We start from the raw sequence: 16,160 nt of genomic DNA, 5'->3' as shown, positions 1-16,160 counted from the left end.
AACGTCCCACATCCCAACAAGGTGGTTTTTAGGATGTCCTTTAGACAAGTGCATAGGGATCATTCCTAAAACATCCCTTGTAGGATCTGATTGGGACTTCAAGTTAGCGGTGAAATAAGCTACCGTGTTGAAAATTGGCGATCCTAAACAATCGGAAACAGCAACTCCGCCGGAGAGCATGGTTGGCGCGCGTGCACAATTGCATATCTACATGCACATGAAAAACAATATATCCGCGTTTTTTGTGAAAGTGTTCGTTTGTTTTTTTTTTTCTTTCTAAATGTCGCGCCGTTATGAGGACGAGGGATCGATTGCTGTCTGCGTGCGCAAGTGTTGCACTTGGTAAAGGCGGTACAGCGGTACGGCGCACGTACTCGCGCCACGCACGCAGTGCTTTTCGTGAAAGATCAGAGAACGGCGGCCGCACCGCACGAGCGGTGGTGTGGTGGTGTCGTATTTATAAAAACACCGACATATTAACTTTAGAAGAATTGAATGAAATATTGTTATTTTATTGTTTTCTTTCTTAGGTTTAATACGCAATTGTTCTTTAATTGCGCTTACTGCGAGCCAACACCTGCTCAAATAGTGGACGATTTGCTGCGAGCACTGCGCAGACATTGCCATCGCCATCATGGCGCCCGGCGTGTTTGGAGTTCGGATAGATCAGACTCTTCGTTGGCCTCGTTTTTAGGTGTTTGATCCGTGACGATTCGTCGAAAAATCACAAGCGCGCATGTCGTAGGTGTTTGCCTGGTTGCAAGATCTTGCCGATTTCAGCGTTTTTCCACCTCTTCGGTAAGTACTTGACATGCCTGGATTACTGCAATCAGCACGTTCTTAGCACTTTCTTCTTTGGCTCCCCACCGCGCGCAGGTTGGCGTACGCTGAACTGAACCCTCGCAGCAAGAATGGCACGTGGGAGTAAGTTTTATTTGTGACGCGATTTGGTTTATCTTCCGCAGAAACTGTTAAGCTCACAATGCTGATATGTTGTTGTTGTCGGCCACGTGTGTAGATTGACACCGCGATCGTGGAACACATGGCTGATCTGCCTCGAATAACTGCAAGCCGGCGCGTGCGTAGTGCCGTGGAGAACGATCAGAAGTCCTGGACGACAAAGAAAAAAACTTCAAAGGTTTGTTGTACATGTTTTCCACGGCAACTGACATAAACGTAAAAAAATTGGAATGGTCAAATGCATGTGTCAAGTTTAACCATTTGTAGTGGGCTGTGAACATGAATTAAGCATTGCTGCACACAAGACTGGCTTGCCCTCAGTTTATGCCCAGTACCAAATTTTTTGCTTTCATTATGACACCATTTGTAAGAAAAGCCAGAACTTATGTTCAAAACAGCGCATATTCTTGCTATTCTTTTATTCAGTTGCACGTGCGAGTCCTGCTGCTGGCCATCAGTTAGCCGGTTATCAGAAGAAAAGGTCACAGCCCAGTTTTGTACTGGTATATACCGTATCGTTTGTGATTATGATCATGATTTTTGTCTTACTGAAACAAGAAACTGAAAAATGTATGTTGGTGTTTCTGCTACATCTCTATGAAGCAGCAGAACCTGTTGCTCAGTCACTTGGTGCATATTAGCAACTGGCACCTTGTCTGGCTTCCCGATAACTCCGCCTTTTTTCAGTGCATGTTGTTTTCATCCTTTACCAGCAGTCAAGTAGTTTCACACAACCGAAATGACCAACTAGCCCACTCTGTTTGTCAAGTAGGTTTTACTTCCAAACAAATGTAGCACGTTTGTGATATGCACTGTTGCTCAATGATATTCTTTTTGCATGTGCTAGCTGTGTACACATGTTACATGATCTTTTTTCTTTTTTTTTCAGCTGCTTCTAGTAGTGGTGCCCCTGGTGTGCACCTTTACCCCAAATGTCTGCACCTTTGCCTACCGGTAATGACATAGAATGTGCTCAGCTTCCTGGACATAGGCATGCAGGTTACGAGACGGAAAACGTGCAGCTTAGACTTCATGCTTGTAAATGCTAAAGTCGTAACCGACATAATTAGAGTAAGCTAAAAGGAGAAATTTCTGCTTATGAGCAAGTAATTATGAAGCAGGTTTTACTCCTCTTAAACTAGCAGACATGCAACAACACAGTTGTGTTATGTTTGTTTTGTGCGCCACTTTCATGCATATTTGTGCTTGCAGTGGATATGCATTACATGAAGGATTTGTTTTTGTTTTCCTCAGCTGCTTCTGCGAACTCCGCTCCTGGACAACAGCTGGGAGGCTCTGTGTTTAAACGCGTGCACCTTGGACGTCATGCTCGTAAATACCAATTCCTTTGTCATTCCTCGCATGAATTTCGTTGGTAAAGCAATAAGTAAAATTGTGCATTGTTGTTTACAAGCACTTCAGTATGAACCAGGCTTAAAGGAGAAGGGACCGACAACTGGCCAGATCCTGTCAGAAATGAAAAGACCGCGCTATATACTGACATATTCCACCATTCTTTTCGCGCTGTGAGTAGGATTTATATCTCTCCATTGTGTTTAAAAGTAACAAAAAAAAAAGGCATATTGTGCAACCTATCGCAAGAGCCTTGAAGCTAGATTGCGGAGTTGATCACTTTGCTGTACAAAGTCACGTAGTCTGATACCGTCATGTGTGCCATTATTGGTCCTAAAAATATTAGTATGTATATTACTATCCATCCCCACTCTATTCTGTGCTGCTTATGAGGTAAAAGGAGTTGCATGGTGACAAGTAACGGCGCTGCCTTCGCGGTAGCCAGTGGACCATGTCGAGCCGTAGCGCATGCGCGCGAGTACACACACACGCAGTAAACCGCCGCGCTCGAACACGAACCGCTGTCACGCTCACTGTTTGCATCATGTCTTGTCACGTGTGTATAGGACTTCATATCTGTCGCAGATAGAAAAATTCGAATTACAAATGTTTCACGGCATTTTCCACATCACCATTCCTTGATTATACACTCTGACTGGTAAGCTTTCTGTTGCGTTAAAGAAAATAGGTACCATAAAAGTTGGTTGTCGGTCCCTTTAACCTCTTCACACACACACAGGACAAAATAGGCATGCTATATCCCCGTTGTGCACCATCTTTGTGCGTTTGTGTGTGCAGTATGGACATGTACATTAAGGCTTTGTTTTTGTTCTCAGCTGCCTCTGCGAGCCCTGCTGTTGGACGCCAGCTGGAATGCTCTGCGTTTTAAAGCGTACACCCCAGATGTCATGCTCATAAATACAGAGTTCTCATGATTCTAGTGTTGACAAAGCAATAAGTAAAAGCAGGCACTTGTGCATCTGGAATGAGGTTTAACCCTGTCTCAGGAGACGTAAGACAATATAGTCATGCTATGTTCCTGTTGTTCACCATTTTCATGCATGTTGTGTGCAGTACGTATACATACATGCAGGCTTTGTTTTTGTTGTCCTCAGCTGCCTCTGCAAGCCCTTTTGCTGGACACCATGGAAGGCCCCCCACTCGAAAGTGTGCACCTTAGACTACACGCTCGACAATACCAAGTTCTCTGTCCTTCTCGGCATGATTGTAGTGCCATATAATAGTGAGGCAATAAATCATTTTTGCTGGTCACTTGATGTTCCATGCATGTTGCTTGGTTTCTGAACACATGACTTGGTTTTAAGTTATCAAGTTATCTATGTGAAATAAAAGTGGGTTGGTTGGACGAGGAATATGCTTTCCTGGAGAGGCAACTGGCTCTCTTAGGTAGGGGGTGGTCGAGCGCGATGAAGCAAGTTAACATGTTATGGGAGCAGATGTCCCACCCTTTTGAAATAATCCTGCAGTAAAAAGTGGCCACATGTCCCAATAACATCCCACACGCATGCAGTTTTGGGACATCCCAAAAAGGTCTTTTTTTTGTATCACTTGGGATGTTTTTCCACCTTGTGTGGGACGTCTTTTGGATGTCCCGAACTCCCAAAAGGGATGTCATTTGGATGTCCCTAGGATGCCTTCGCGTTGTCTGGGTATATACAAGAACAGGGAGAAAAAAAAAAGAAAGAGAAAAATAAAGAGAAGCAAGGAAGCTCAGCTGTGGTGCCACGCCTTATGTAAATGAAAATTTTATTTCGTTCGCAGGAAGAGTTGCAGCCGATGCACTGAACTATGACGTTAGTAGGTATCAATTTGATTCAGAAACTTTGCAAGCCAGCGATCCAAGTGTTACATTAAACGATCTACACGTGCATAAAATTCAGTTTTTCTGCAAAACCTCAGCAAGAAAAAAAAAGGCTATGCACCTGCTACAAATGATCGAGCCTCGAAAGGCGAACAGCAGCCATAGAAAATTAAGCTTTCATAAGCAGCAAACCATGTCTACACTTAAAAAGGAGCAAACAAGGAACTATTTAAATAACGCTTACTTTGCCCCAGGTGAATATATTGATGTAATTAATTGGAGCTGTGGATTAATCTCGATTTTTAAGTCAATCGCATATATGTACACGCGCGTTCGGGTGTCCCGTTCTTCCCATGAAATATATGCATTCGATTAAATTAAGTCCAAAATGAAAACATTTTCTCGCCCTAAAAAATGTAGGGGCCGGAGTAAAAATTAATGGAAAGCGTTTAATCCAACAATCAACGAAATTTACAATAAAATTCACATTTCAAATATTTCGAATAAGTTACCTTTATAAACAGCGTCACAGATCTATGCCAAGAACGTAAGTGGCGAACTGTGCAAAGTAAAAACGCCATTCAATTTACATTTTTTAACACGTTTCGATTGTAATACGTACATGAAAAGGTAACATATCGTGTTTATAGTTTAACTGAGCCGGTTACAATTATAGCGCCAGATGTGTCCTCGAATACTCCCTGAATATCTTCCAAGAATAATGTGTGAGAATTAAACAGTCTGGAACGCGTTTCACAGATCTATATGACAAAGGAGCGCGTGTGCAAGAATCGAACGATAGACTAATACGCATCGTCCAGAAGCGAAACCACTAATTTGCGAGTAGTTAACGGACAGGGTACACGGTCGTGGAGTTCCTCCGATTAGCATCACAGCTTCACAGTTTTAATTCGGTGAACGCGATAATTATCAGCCGATCATATAATTAAGTGATTGTAGATAACAATTCCACCCGTCGATACTTCCAAGCTCCATGGATAAAATCGAGTTCGGGGATACCCATGAAACACAAAACCTCCATAAAACGTCTTTAAAACGTTTAACCTCTATAAACCTCTATAAAACGTTTTATAGAGGTTTCGTGTTTCGTGTGTATCGCTGTGACTCGTGAGCATCTTTACGTGAAAGGATTTTGAGCTTATACCGATACATGGCTCCGCGTCGCTGCCGAACAAAGCACACTGATCGGTGTTCCAGACTTAATCACGGCGCAATATGGGACGCGTGGTACTTGCTCGAACCATAGCGCGTGCAGGTGATCGTATGCGCGTGAAGTCAAAACTACGGAGCCTTAAAAAAAAGAAAGAAAAAAAGGCAGTTACGAGGACGCTGGTTGATTGCGTGCGCGGAGTGGTTTCGTTTTTGTTTTCACGCGAGTTTCTTCTCGAATGATCCGACCAGCCGCGGTGGTCTAGACTGCTGAGGTCGCGGGATCGAATCCCGGCAGCGGCGGCCGCATTTCGATGGAGGCGAAATGCTAGAAGCCATGGATTTAGGTGTACGTGCGTTAAAGAAACCCTGGTGGTCGAAATTTCCGCGGCCCTCCACTACGGAGTCTCATAATCATATCGTGGTTTTACGACGTAAAACCCCAGCAGCTGTTGTTATAATGACACACGTAGCTGGAACATACATAAAGGATGATTGAACTCCCCCCTCCAGAAAAAAAATTTCTTAGTTGCGCCCCTGCCGTTGTATTATATTAGGAAATTAGGAACGTTAACTTAAGTACTTGAGTGGCTGATTTGTTTCCAATGACAAAATGCATGCACACAGCTATATTGGTACTTGATGGGACATCAGCATGCTATGCCCCGAATTCGTGCAATCCAATCAATCAACCACAATACTTTAGCCATATGTAATCTTGGCTTGTCAACTTTGTCAATGAAAGTGCTTTATACGTGGTACCATGCAAGCACATTATTTTAGCTTCGAGCTGGAATCAACCGGGCGGGGCAATTGCCAGCATACCTTGCAAGGCTAGATCCACCTGGAACTAGCAACACCCTACTTCTCATCCATACCATTTTCATAATCATAATCTTACACCGCCTTGTCTTGTGTGCCAGGACATGACCCACATCCTACAGGTCAAAAGTTCACCATGACCAGAGTCCTTTTGATATGAGGTCATAGGACATGAGCCACAATCTACAGGTCAAAAAAGTACACCTTATTGGATGACCAACTTCCAGGGCATGCCATAGAAGGTAACTCAGGTTCTTCAATGCAGGCACAGGAATGATTAAAAAAAAAAAAAATGAACCAGGTCTTTTACCCAAAAGCATGACTTCTTCTTAGCAACCTGTCAGCGCAAAGGGCATGTTTCATATGGTCTCGTTGCAACTCTGACCACTGCAATTATCTACAGCAATTGCACTTCCCTCGCCCACAGTAGGGCAGCAAACAAGGGGCAAACTAATGTTCGTTGGACAAGGAACAATTTGCTAAGCGTCTTCGCTGCTAAAACCCAACGACACACTCAGAGTGCGAACTATCAACAGTTTATTGACGAGAGTAAAGCCCACACCATCACAAGTCTAAATGGCCACGGTGTATTAGCATTTAGCACAGCTTCCATCATTTTATCTGAGGAACCGGCATATCTGAGTGACACGGCACATGCACGGTGATGTTTTCTTGTAATTATTTTGCACCACTGTCACATGAAATGTTGCTGGTAAATGACGTGTAGAGTGATGTTTTTGCAATTTGAATTTGCACCGCTGTCATACGCATTTTGTAAAATTGCAATTCTGCAATGCACAATGTTGTTGTGAAAATGTATAAAAGGGTCCCTTCACTCTTGTCAATAAATTGTTGATAGTTTGCGCTCTGAATGTATCATCGTGTTCTTCGCCCCATTCTATGCGCAACATTACTCATCTCGAAAGAATAACTTGATGCCGATTTCACTTTTGAGCTCGATTGTAACGCGAACACAAATCTGAGGGCGACATTTAGTGATAAAAAAAATTGCATGTTAGAATTGTGCAAATACGGTAAGTAGGCAGAAACTTTATTCAGAGCAAGCTTCGTGGTCATCATGGTTCGCAGCTGCCCAACCCTTGTTGGGCAGCTGTGAACTTGTCAGCAATCTCCCAGGCTCATTCAATCAGACTGCGATAGTCACTCAGGCTGTGGCTTGATAACCAAGGCTCCCAACCAGTGTCCAGGATAGGTTAGGCTATTCGCAGACAATATTTTCCTTCATAACATGATATGGGAGGTCACTGCAGGCTAATGTGTTAAAACCGAAGGGCAAGAAAAGCATAGCTGGATATTAAAAACTATGAGGACGCTTGAGCTTTGCTTTCAAGAGTAGAACGTGACATTCGCTAGCTAAACTCCGCTTCTAGGTAGGCGCACCTCAACCGTGCCATAAGGAAAGTAACATGTGTACATGTAACTTTGGCCGTTTGAAACTTTCTTAGAATGTCTAGTGCAGGTAATGTTGCCCAGTGCTCACCACATCATAATTTATCATTTATCGCCAGGGTCCGGGAGGCGATCGCGGTAAGAGGATTCCTGGACTGAGGGACCCACCCACCTAGGGTGACCCCGAGAATATGAGCTCGGAACACTGTTTCGGCAAATTAAATGTTTGTTTCATCATTATCATTCTGCGAATCAGAAAAGTACCCACTGTGTCTTTGTAATACTCGCATTTATGCAGCTCCACGCTTTGATGATGCTGTTGCTGATAATGATTATGCCGGAGCGCTTTGTAATGGGTTAGCCGTTTTCATGCCTGGTGCAATTCTATGCTTCAGCCATGCAATATTACATGCGTCAAGACTTCTCGCAATGCAAGACATTCGTATAGTTTTTTTGCTAAGTAGCTATAAGCCCTGGCATGGCTCTGGGGTAGAACATCTGCTTGCCATGCAGACAGCCAGAGTTTAAATGCCACTCGAACCAAATTTTAGATCACGGACAATGCCAATTTTTCGATCACAACAAACACCACAGACATCAGAATTTCTGCAAAACAAGATCTTTAATGCTATCGTATCAAAGCTATTGCTCTCATGACCAATTCAGTCTCATTGCAGCCCTCGAGTATCGATATTCTAGCTTGCCAAATAACTGTACAAAACTGCTGCATAACTGAATAAAGAACAGCATATTGTCCATCAGACATAGTGGAACTAAACAGAGGTAGGGAAGTAAGAGAGACATAAAAACAATTAATACACTGGTACCAACAGCTTTTATTTTCTGGAAGCTCAATTCCTCAAAAGCACACTGAGCAATTCTTAACACTGTCTTTCAATGAAACTTTAGACATGGCAGTCTTGTGGTATGCGACTTGATTCTCGCACTAACACTGCATCGATCATTTAGTCCATTCAGCACACGATCAGCCACTTGAATGTCAAAGTAATGCATGCAAGTGGAAGGAACAACAGTTAAAATTCGAGGACAGTCACTACATACACAGGTTTTCGACCACCATATTAGACCAAACGAGTGCAAGAGTCTTTTCTGATAACACACGATCGCCACTTCAATTCGGGTCTGCAAGTTGAGCAACTGAGCAAAATTGTGCTTCACGTCTAAATCTGTTGTGAAAAATAAGTTGCAACTTTTCATCATTCTTAGGGAAACGAGGCTTTGCACTAACTACGGTGTGTAAAGCTAAACATTAAATGAAAAGCTTGAAGAAAACAAGACAGAAAACCATTATTTAAAATTGAATGCAATGCACCTGAGCATTGCAAATGTAAGTACAAAAAAATTTTCCAAAAGAACAAGATTGATCATTTGAGTTTCGGTTTCGAAAGCTTTAGTGTTCAGGTGAACACTAAAGAAACTTCACTGCGAATGCAAACACCCAGGAAATGAATTAGCATTTTCTCCAACCGAAACCACTGTCCCGAAACAATGTGACCGTATTTTGCACTGTATCAATATTGTATGGAAAGAGAAAAGTGAGTCAGAACGTCGCAGGCGTGCTTTGCAGGTCCTTGATGAAAGCGTTTCCCGACCAACGGCCACCGAGCTCTTGACTAAACTCGTCGTCGCTCAGGCACGGCACACCCCTGAAGCTTCAGGCCAAACACCATAAGACTTGTCAGCAACACACCTCGGCCTTCCACCAATGGTGCTGAACATGACATCACAGCTTACAAAGAAAACACTGCCTTATTTGCATTTCAACTATTACAACAAAATAGACAGAAACAAAGTAGTGCTTATACATCCTTGGTATCACCACACACAAATGACAAACATTATACATGATAAAAAGAGTGAAATGGACTTTCCGCCGGCACGATGAGGTGGGGAGGTTGCTCACTGTTTCACATAAGCGTGGCCACCTACATTTCCTGCATGTCCACTAGGGCCTTGGCACTGCCGCGAACACTTAGTTCATGATGTTCTTGGTTGAACTGTAGACAAGTATACAATACTTTAAAAAAAGTGTACTGACAAATTTGGTGCCTGATGTCAATGAAGGGGATGCCTAATCTTTACTCAACACTCGTTTCAGAGGATTTTTTTTTACACTTTTTGAACACCACAAGCAGCAGTTCTTTTTGCAGTTCTTCATTTCCTTCAATGTCTTGGAAAGGGTATATGCCATTGGTATCGGCACCATGTGGTATCCACCTCTTGAGGTAGAGGTTTAAAACATATATCAACTGCTCGTTGCTTGCGACGGCGTTATGGTGTCATTGGACGTTACAAATGCCACTAGGCATTTGTAACATCCAAGTGCGTAACCTGGTCAGCACTTTCCCGATACTTGACTATCAAATATTTACTCAACCCGATTTCTGTAGCCCTTGACGATCTCACAAGTCTGAGCAACAGAAAAAGAGGCGTATGGGTCACCGACTTCCCATACTCTAAAGGCCCTGGGCAGAATGCATTGCATTTTTCATCTGCCTGGATAAGCATGGTCGAAACAATCCTGAACTGTTCGTCCGTTCAGCCAATCAGAAGCAGGCAGGTCCAGTATGTATGAGAGCTGGGAAAGTGGTGCTGCATGAGTGCAACACCTGCACTTTATTAGGATAGTGTCACAGTTCTCGACTAGTTCAGTGGCAAATGATCTGTTACCACTCTCGTAAGAGGCTCATTCTCTTGTCCCTTCAGCAGCTGCAAATGAACGCACGAATCTTGGCCTGGCCGATAAGGGGTACAGACAAGTTGTCACAGTCCTTTTGCAAATATGCACAGAGGTTCTGCTTCCCACTTTTGAGCCACAGTGAATCAGGCGAAGGATTCCGTTTAGTACAGTGACAACGTCTCTCTGTTGCTGCTCCTCAATTCTAGCAGAGGCCATTTGAGGCACATATTTGCAAGTACACCTGCAAGGTAATATATTCAGAAACAGCTGCTGCACTGCTTCTGTATCAATTTCAGTGTCACAGATGCAGTTGATTAGATCTTTAAAGGAGGAACTCTCCAGAACTGTGCCATTTGCTGCTAGCCAATCCTGCAACCGTTCACGAAAATGTGCGAGTCTGGCTAGCAGACAACCCACTGTACAGAGGAACGGTGATGGTCCTTTGCCCTAAATGAGCTCCTCCATTTTAAGTCAAAACCAAAGATCATCAAAAACTTCAACACCTTGCTGGTGACATAGTGAGGTTCTTATCTGACACTACTAAAGCCTTGGAAATGATATGCGAGGCCAGTTCTATATAGTCAGCATGCATAACTGAGCCCTCGATTGGCTGCGAAGCAGTGCTACCGATATCGGCAGTTTCATCTGAAGTCGCGACTGTATCTGCCATTCTTCCGCTTAAAACTTAGGTAGATAGCTATGGTTTGCTGTGGGGGATGTCAATGATGGGGATGCCTACTGTTTACCCCACTCTTGTTTCAAAGGGGTTTTCTTACACCTTTTGAAAACCAGAAGCAGCAGTTCACTCGGTAAATTTTCATTTTCTTCAAGTTCTTGGAAGGTGTATAGGCCATTCGTCTCGGCACCATAAGGTATCCACCTATTGAGATACAGGTTCAAGACATAGCAACTGCTTGTGGCTTGCAATGGTGTTACGGCGTCCTTGCAGTTTACAAAGCCCACAAGGTAATACTGCAAGACTTGGTCTCCACTCTCCTGATATTTGACGATCAGATATTCATTCAATCTGATTTTCGCAGCCCTCGACGATCTCAAAAGTTTCAGGAAAAGAAAAAGAGGCGTGTGGGTCACCGACTTCGCATACTCGAAAGGGCCTGGACAGAACGCGTTGCCATGAGCGGCTGGGAGAAGGGGGAGAGGGCTGGTGTAGCTTGGGTGGGGGCAAGTGCTGGTGTGGCTTGAGGGGGACAAGTGCCCCTTTTGCACCCCCCTGCCGACGCCCATGCGCGTTGCACTCGTCATCTGCGTGGAGGTCATTGATGACTGCAACTTCAAGATAAGCATGGCCAAAACAGTCCTGAACTGTTCGTCCAGTGAATCAGAAACAGGTCCAGTATGTAGCCGAGCCGGGAAAATGCTGCTGCATGAGTGCAGCACCTGCACTTTATTACCACAGTCTCACAGCTTTCGACTACTTCAGTGGCAAAGGATTTGCGTAAGTGGACCATTCTCTTGAGCCTTCCGCAGATGCGAATGAACGCATGAATCGTGGCTTGGCTGATAGGGGGTACAGACACGTCACGGTCCTTTTACACATATGCACAGAAGTGCTCCTTCCCACTTTAGTGCTACGGTGAATCAGGTGAAGGATTTCCCTTAGCACAGTTGTAACGTCTCTGGGTTGCTGTTCCTCAATTCTGGCAGAGAAAAATTCAGGTAGATATCTTGCAAGTACACCTGCAAGGTTATTAAGATACAGTTGCTGCGCTGCTTCTGTGTCAATTTCAGCTTCAGATGCACTTGACTAGATCTTTAAAGGGGGACATCTTCAGACTTCTGCTGTTTTCTTCTAGCCAATCCTGCAGGTGTTCACGAAAATGTGTGAGTCTGGCTAGGAGGCAACCCACCGTACAGAGAAATGCTGACCGATCGCGATAGCTGCGAAAGGATGCCCTGCAGCCTGCCGAGATGCACTCGATCCCTCTTCGGCTTTCACGGCGTTGGCGATATGGGCCAATATGCGGCTCAGCGCAGCAAGGTCATCCTGCTCGGACACCGACGTAGCCGTTGGCAGAAGGCTTGACGTGAGCACTGCGAGAACATTTTTTTGACACTCACCAGTGGTGCCACTCACAAAGTGAGGCACGCAGCAATTTTTGAAGCAGCAAGATGTTAACTTTGGAGCAGTTTGGAGCACCTAAACATGCATTTCGGAGCACTTTGAAACAACTACGTACATGCACGCCACTAAATACTTTTAAGAGATTTTGAACACTTAAATTGACAAGCATCATTCCAAATAGTACCGGCATGCTCTAAAGCAATACTGCTGTACCTCTCAATACAAAAAGCGGTAACTAAATTTGTATCCTCTCAGTCTTCTATTTGAAATTGAGGAAGCTGCTAAGACCTTGGCTTCCACATGATCGGATCATGTAGCCTCGGAGGTTCATAAAGACATCCAAACGTTTCAATTAGCAGTATCTCTTTCAAAGCTGTCATTTCCTTCGGCCCCACTTGCCCCAGTGAAGATGTAGCGTTATGATAATGACAGAATTTGCCTAGTACACCCTTCCTTTATTAGATAGCGGAGTGCAAAATTTTTTCTTAATGCGCAACAAACTACGCAATCATTACGTGATGAATTCGAAATTCTTTGCCAAACAGAAGTGCAGCTTCTTGGCATAAAGCATGTTTACCAGGGTTCTTGAGTGACTACATAAACTGCAGTTTATGATAACAAAATACAGGCGGATCTAAAGTTTTATCCTCCGCAAAGCATATCGCCACAACCCGTCAATCCTAGATGCGCGCTGGTTAGCACTGTTAAAAATCGCACGCCGCCATGATTTGGAACGCGTTCCAATTAACGGCAAATAGCCAAGAACGGTTTTAATTACCAGGGCAAATTAATTGATTAAGCGACGAATTGTACAATGACTACTAATGCCTTCCGATCTACTCCTACAGGGATTGATTAAAAGAGCACGAAAAACGCGTTTAACAAAAAACATCGAATGCACATCATGCAAGACATCGGCGTCTCGTTTTGTGACCACAAAACCACAAAAAAATCATTAAAATCATCCGCATATGTTTAAACCCGCGTCAAAGAGTCATTGCCCAAGCTGAGCACAGCACTCGCGGATGGTATGGTACAATCACACAAAGCATATCGACATCATCTTTCGGTAAAATCCGAAGTTTCGCGCTGATGAGCGGGACAAAAGGAGCGCCGCGATTCAGGTTAAAAAACGCGACTGCCCGACAGGGGCGTAGCCAAGGGGGGGGGGTACAAACACACGCACGATCATACATGTATGGTTGAACCGAACCCCCCCCCCCCGAAAAAAAATTCTGGCTACGCCCCTGCTGCCCGAGTCTCGCGATATCAAGGAAGAGGGCTTACCGGGACTAAAGTCCCTCTATTTTTCAAAAGTAGCGAAAGGTCTTGATCCAGCCGCCGCGCCCTGCGATAGGTCGGTTGGAGACACGTGACCTTTTCGCCTTCGCGCCCCGCCCAAAGGGTCCAGCGGCGGCAGCGCTGTGCTCCGAACGGTACGGATCACTGTGTTTTCAAGCGTGGAGTGGGGCGATTTTAGCACGTAGAGAGTACTTCACGCGCCTCTGTCGCACTGTTGTTGCAAACTGGAAGCGTTTATGTACCTGAAGTTGAGTGGACGCAGGAATTCCGCGTTTGAATTTAATGTTTGGAGCGTGACGTGCTAGTATGTCGGGTCTCTATGCCTTCGGTTGCCTCCCCGCGCGGAGGAGAGAAAAAAGCTTTTTTTTTTTCGTTCCTCGCGATAACAAAAATATATGCTGAAGGAAGGCCCAAAAAAATCAGTCGCAAGAAATTTGTGCCCACAGAAAACACCCGGATATGCGAAGTAAGTGATTTTGTAATGGTTATAACTTCAAGCAGCCTTTCGCCTGGCCGGCGTGCTTTTGTTCGTGCATGAGCATTATCTCGCAACGCTATTATTTCTTCGTCATTCTTTATGCCGTAGATTTGTGCGCAGTAGTCAATGGGGACCCTTACAAAAAAAACTTACAGCCAATCTGCAGAAATTCTACAGACCACGAGTCACCCCTGATTCGGAATGCGGAAAGAAAAGTGAAAGACTTTCTGTCACCCCTTGTCACCTCCCAGTAGGCAATTGGAACACCCTTTCTGCAGAAACCTCTTAGAGTATAAAGAAAATAAGCTTAGTTAAAAATACCGTGTAACCGTGGGAAGATTTCCGAACACTGACAAACACAGTCAAACCAATAATAGCGCGTACTTTGCGCTACGCAATACAAGAGCGCTAGGTGCCCGATGAAGTTTCCGAGAGTACCAGTACGCTGACTACCTGCCTATTTTATTCGAGCTAGAAAACAAGCCCTTTTAACTCACCCAAACACCACCTGTTCTTCAAGTTACGCTGAATGTCAAAATATGCAAAGAAAAAAAAATGCCCTGCATGACTGCTGCTGTGGGGAACCCGCTTGGAACCTGCTTCGGAAACGCACGCGTTTTATTTCAATATTTAACGTGCTCCGTGCTCGTAAACGTTATTTTCCCTGTAGTTTGATAACTGATGAGTATCCTAAGCCACTAATATTAATAATTTAGCGGTTCAAGCGAGCACCGAGTTCGATTTCAGGCGCCAGCAATATGCACGGGAGCGAGCGGCGCGTCGTCTGCTATCGCGGCTCCTTGGACCCCTCGAGAGGGCGCGCGTGTAGTTGTCGCTACCTTTATAAATATAGGGACCTTAACCGGGACATGACTGCATAGCGGTGATTATAGTGTACTAGAACAATTTCCTAGTGACGCGTCCGGGAAGGAGCGCGCGTGCCCGTTTGTGTAGACGCCACCAGGTGCCGCCGCTGCGCCTTTTTCTAGTAGACCGGCCGCTGTCTCCCGGTGCGTTTGACGTTGTCCGAGTTTGTAGGCGTTCCTTATGCAACGGATTCTTTTACTGCAGCTCAAAAAGACTGTATTTACTGTAGTATAGTGTGAAGGAAGTTTCTGAAAACCACGTCAACACACTAGTATCGACAACGTCGTCTGCTAGCGTAAAGGCTGCAGACCGGCGGATTCATTGCAGTTCGGGACATCGCCTCAGCAGTATGTATTCGCAACTTTTATCATACATTGCACAAACCCAGCATGTATGGACCTGTTTTTCTTCTATGGCGCTATATCTATCACTTTAAATCGCGTGCTGGTCACAAACTACATAAAAGTGCACAGCAACGTCTGCGCTTCGTTCCTATGCCAGAAGGCATACAAATAAATAAAGGCCTCGACAGACACACATTGATTGTGATAAAATTTTTGTACTTTGTTATCGGTTACAGAACCGCATCTAAACAAAATTACTCCGGCGTTTCCTTACACCATTTCACGGCGTACAACGAGACTCTCTTTTTCTTTTTAGCGTCGTACATAGAAGCGACTGAGAAAAAAAGAAAACAAAAACAAGTCCTCCACCGTTTTTTTTTCACAAGTGCTACCACGTTGAAAGTATAGCGTCGCACTACAGACGAACGAAGTAAGCAGTCGCAAAGCGCGTCCGAACCGGCCCAAACCAGCCCGAACCGGCTCGGCGACTAGAAAAAGGCGCAGCAACGCCACCAGTGGCGTCTACTGGCGTTTGCTTCAACCGGCCTATTGTCCCTCCCTCGAGGACGCGCCACTAGGAGAATATTCTAGTACACTATAGCGGTGATTTTCCGAACACCAGTCATACAACGCATGGCACACGGATCGAACCACGGCACGTGCAAGCGTGCGCGTGAAACGCGGGAGCGGAGCGACAATGCTGATTGGTCGATTCTTTTGCGAGCGGCGTTGCTCAGTTTCGGTTTCGAAATCTAAGCGGCTGAGCCTTTGCGTTGGAGTGGCATGTTCCTGAATTTTCAGACTCGCCTAGAAGAGGGGTTAAGTCGATATCTGCCGCTACTACGAAA

The 16,160-nt window shown here is 44.7% G+C and overlaps 1 long non-coding RNA gene across 1 annotated transcript; it reads left to right on the top strand.

Moving 5' to 3' along the window:
* The first annotated feature begins 896 nt into the window (after window positions 1–896).
* On the top strand, window positions 897–3,166 carry LOC119372560 (uncharacterized). The gene is made up of 4 exons (XR_007417764.1): window positions 897–924; window positions 1,019–1,138; window positions 1,850–1,914; window positions 3,150–3,166. It is a non-coding gene; the product is annotated as an uncharacterized LOC119372560 (long non-coding RNA).
* The last annotated feature ends 12,994 nt before the right edge of the window (window positions 3,167–16,160 follow it).

The sequence above is a fragment of the Rhipicephalus sanguineus genome, chromosome 10, assembly GCF_013339695.2.
Source record: "Rhipicephalus sanguineus isolate Rsan-2018 chromosome 10, BIME_Rsan_1.4, whole genome shotgun sequence".
Taxonomy (NCBI): domain Eukaryota; kingdom Metazoa; phylum Arthropoda; class Arachnida; order Ixodida; family Ixodidae; genus Rhipicephalus; species Rhipicephalus sanguineus.
The sequence above is the reverse complement of the archived record's forward strand: the minus strand, read 5'-3'. Positions and strand labels throughout refer to the sequence as shown.